The sequence below is a fragment of the Mastomys coucha genome, unplaced genomic scaffold, assembly GCF_008632895.1.
Source record: "Mastomys coucha isolate ucsf_1 unplaced genomic scaffold, UCSF_Mcou_1 pScaffold22, whole genome shotgun sequence".
NCBI classification, from domain to species: domain Eukaryota; kingdom Metazoa; phylum Chordata; class Mammalia; order Rodentia; family Muridae; genus Mastomys; species Mastomys coucha.
The window spans coordinates 103418903-103423681 of NW_022196905.1; positions in this window are offsets into that span (position 1 = coordinate 103418903).

The following is a 4779-nucleotide window of genomic DNA, read 5'->3' on the forward strand; positions in this document are numbered from 1 at the left end:
GTTTCACCATCTAGGCAGCGAATTATCTCAAAGTGGATTTTCTTTGTTCTGAGAAGCTAATTGATGGGCTATGTGTATGCATAAGCACGTGCATGTGCGTGGATGTACATAGAATGTGCTTGGGGGGTTTTCAGTCCTAGTCACGTGACGTAGACATTCAAGGGCTTTACAAAGACACAAAGCTCCATGTCTGCCCCAGAAATAGTGGCTCAGCTGGTTAGAGGGGGCTTGGCTTCCACAAAGCTGCAATGGATGTATCTTAGGAAGACCTTGATAGAAAGAATAAGGTCCTCAGGTGTCTGTCTGGTGCATAAGGGCCAGGCCCTGATGCAGAGGTCTCTGCCCAACGTTGATGCTTGAGCTATGAGGTCCTGCCTGCCTTGGGGTTCCCAGTGGGCTCATCCTGGCTATCCTTACTATCCAGGCTCCATCCTAACCCTGGCGCAGGGAATGAGAATCATGTTGAGTTTCCTCACTCAGACTCAATGAGAAATTCCAACCTTGTCATCGTAAGGGTACCACCTTTGTTAGGGGCTTAGAGGACATGTGAAGTCTCATCCTCTACTTCAGAATGTGGCAGAGGGACATGGGTCATTGCAGATGGAATTTAGGGTAAAATAGCACGTTCTAAGCCAGCAACTATGGAAGTTTGCACCAACACACACACAAAGAAGCCATTTAAGCAGGAGACACACTTGGGGGAATGCTTCTACAAGTCAAAGAGCTCTAAAGATTTCCAGCTTCCCTCAGCAGTCCAGGACCTCGCCTGTGAGCTCAATCCCTTTGTGTAAACCATCCACAGAAGTGGGTACTGTCTGGGGGAGGGGAAAGGGTACGACCATTAGAAAGGCATCAAGCAGCAGTGTCAGCCACAGTGGGTAGCAGTGGGCATTTCAATACCAAGGCGTGGCTTCCTCTGTGTACCCTGGTGGAATGCTAACTTCCTTATGAAGGTGAACCCGCCCTCCAAACCCCAGTCTGTCTTCTCAAGCTAGGTTGTCTTGTGCTCTCCATGGAAGGATGTCCTCTCCTTTGCTTTTCTTGTGTCCTGGCATTATGGTGAACTATGAGGAAGCGGGTGTGAAAGGATGCTCTCTTCTGTGAAGGACAGGTTTGTCCAACTCCAGCATTACTATCTCTGCCTGTTTACGTCTACTGTGTCACACAGAACCTCCTCAGTGGTGGCTCAGCTCAGCCCAGCCCTTATTTGGCCCACAAGAGGCCAGCAAGACCTCAGGAATACAAGTAAAACCAAGACATTGTATAGTTCAGGATGTCTCTGCAGTCAGAGAAAGTAGTCTCTTGCCTTGGCATTTTTCCTACACTGGAGTCATGGACAGGTCCCTCAGGATGTCCTCAGCCATTGCTTTCATCTGGGGACAGGCAAGCTTCACAAGGATATCTCTACCTGGCGTGGGTGTATATTGACGCTGAGCTACTCAACTTTCAAATCTGCATTGCTGGTCTTAGCCAGAACCTTCCAGGGCCCCTGACCCCTCATCCCTGCTGAACGATGCTCACCAGGATCTAAAGAATGAACTTACAGCCACCCCACTACCAACTTGGCTCCCTGGCTATGGTGAGGGTTTAGGGGCACAAAGTCCCAATGGTTTGGATCCTCCAAATCAAGAGACACACTTGTTCTGAGCCAGCAGCTATGGACATTTGCACCAACACAGACACACAGGAGCCATTTAAGCTTCTTAGTCCTATGCCATCATGTAGAGAGTGGCAAGAGTGGCCCTGCGGTGGGTGCTGCCTTCTGTCCTTTTTCTACGGTTCTTCTCCCCTCCAGGAATCTTTTAAGATAAGCATTATGTGTGTCCATGTGTTCCAGGATGCTGATCACCCATCCTAGAGCATGAAGCTATTAGCTGGGGGCGGGGGAGGGTGCTGTGGCTGGACTTCTCAGAAGCATCGGACATTGGCAGCCTTGGATGGGGTCTAGGTGAGGACATCAGGGATCTTGGTGGCTTCAGTTACACAGGATGGACTCTGGCTTTCCGACCACAGGGTCAGATAGATAGTGACTTTCAGGAGCAAGGGGCATGGAACAGCTCAGGTCAGGGCACATCCTGAAGTTGTTAGAGTAAGCTGTAGATACGGAGCTATGAGCCAACAGCTCACTCCTAGAGTCTATCCCACTGAGCCCTGGCTTATCTCTGGTCCATAGAAAAGGCACTGGGATGGAATGCAGGCCACTTCTTAGCAAGCCAGGAGAATGACATCTACTGAAGTTAATGGTTGAACTGGAGCTTAGACAAAGCCTGGGGCCTTGGCAGCTAAGATCTGGATATGAATGACTTTTGTTGTTCATGTTCATGGCCTTCTCTTAACCCTGGGACTTCTCGCCAGAAGGTACCAGGTGGCACAAGCCTACAGAGAGCAGGGAGGCTCCAGTGGTCTCAGAGCCATTGGCACTGCCTTGAGGGCCTCTGAAGCTCTTTAAATTCCAGTCTGGGAACTGCCATTCTCCTTGTCTTCCAGATCGCTCTGCATGTCCCCCAGTATAAAGCAGTGTTCCTGCTGCTCCGCCCTTGCCCTGCATTCTTGGATGGACATCTGCCAGGCCTCCCATGACTCTCAGCTTGTGGCATCCAGCCTGTGATGTGTCCTAGTTTGCAGACAGGCACTTATACTGTCTCCAAAAGTTGTATGGCAGATTCTTCTACTAATACTCTGGAGGCATCTGTCCCTATGAGATTGAGCTCTCTGCACACATCTGACAGTACAGAGTCTAGCACTAACTAGCCTTTGCTGTCATACTCTCTCCCTCCTGTCACCAGAGCTGTGTTGCCCACACGACCGGTTGGCATCAGCTACCTTTTAACTATTTGGCTTTTCTGAGGTGGTCTGGCCTGGTCTGCATTTTCCCTTCTTGTGTGTCTAGGACAGCCCTTCCCTCCTCTCATCTCTACTAACATGAGGGCATTAATAACTTTCCCCAGGAATCCAGCCAGTTTGCCTGCCTTGCGTCTGGTGGCTTCTGCTCCCTTCTGAGCCCCGCCCAGCTAGAACTAGATCCATCCATCACAGCTTGGCCTTTCTGCTCCAATGCACTTCACCCCAGCAATGTGTCTTCATAAAGTCATGGTTCCTTCGCCGCGATTCTTTCCTCTCCTCCTTAACACTAGTCCGTGGAGGTAGAGCCGTCATCATCCCTTTGACATTAGTGGCTCTGCAGAGGAAGGGGGGGAGGGGCTGGAATGTCCCTGACATCTGAGGACAAATGTGATTTCTATGACAGGGAGCGACTTTATTTCCCACAGGCATGGAACACTGGAATGTGCAAGGCTGAGATTGGGTCAGAGAGTGAGCAGTAGCCTGGTGCTTGCAGACCCATGCTGTGCTGGCCCTGACCCACAGATCAGCTCAGATGCCTGCCCCCCCTCCCCGCTCATCTTCCCTGATCCCCTCTCTCAGCCCTGAAGCATATAGCCTTGCCTACTATCCCTCCAGAGCCCCTGCTGGAGTAGCTCTGAGGTCCTCTTGAGCTAAGACAGGGCAGGCTGGGACACACTTCCCTTTAGCAGATCCCATCTGGGTCCTCTTCCTGGTTCCATGCCCCAAACTCCCCTGGGCTCTGTGACCACCAAAGCTTGTCTTCCACTCTCCTGGGGTTCTGCCAGCTATTTCTTTGTCTTTCCCCCTGGCTGTGAATCCTTGAGAGCAAGGAGTATGTGAGGTCCCTCTTCAGGGAGCAGCTCTCATTTGCTAGTAGGTACAGATCACAAGCTTTGAAGCCTCGAAACCATCCACATTTCTCATCTGTAGTGTTCACAGTCAGAGGGGGCATGACTGAGTCCTTGGCTGGAGACTCTACAAACTGGGATTAGGTCATGGCTGGGCTCTTGTCAGAGGCTTGAGGTCAGCTTCTAAGATCGTGGGGCAGACAGCTGCGTCACCAAGCTGTCTTCTTGGTCTGTCACCCAAGCTCTTTCTAGCTCCTGGAGTGTCACCTCTGTAAGGCCAGCAGGAGAATCTGTGGAGTTTTAGGGAAGATGCTATTGAGAATGGCTGTTCCACCATATTGGTCATCACGAGTGCACCTCATCAAAGGTACAGTGGCCCTACCATGTCAACAGTCCCTACCCACGGCCTGTCCCCTCCACCCCCACCCCACCCCCAGGAAGACAATGCCCTCAGTAAGAGGGGTGGTATCTCTCCCCGGGGAGTTGGTTTAATGCTCTGTGGAATCAGAGGCTCAGGTGGGATGTGGCTGGGCTCTAGGGGGAGGGAGAGGGAAGCCAGTGGGATTGGCTGCTTCATGCTCAAGGTCTAGGAGGCCCCCAAACTAGAACATTTTCTATGCTACCTCACGCGTAAGCTATGCTTGATGTGGAAATTTTGTCTTGTTCTGTTTAGCCTGAGGATAGGACTGTGGCTTAGAGCAGAAAGGACCAGTTTGGATAGTATACCCCGGGCTCTAAGGCTGGCCAAGAGAATTCAGCTGTTTCACACTTCTATCCCAAACTCAGATTCCTTCTGACAGCACCCAATCCATTGGTCTTAGGAGGCTTCATGGTGCAGGGGCACCACCCCATGGTTGTCAGTCTGAGGATTCACCTCCTTCTGGAATGGGGAGGTGAATCTTGCAGGAGACCAGGACTCTGTTCATGACCTCATGACTGGACCACAGAGGTGGTTGTGAAATTTTACTGGGACTTTGAGTCCCCAAGGGCCGTGCTGCCATTACTGATGCCTGGCCTTAGCGGTCAACTCTCCTGGGAATGACAGATGTTTTGGTCAGTCTTTTTATTATTGTGCTTGGCTGGACCT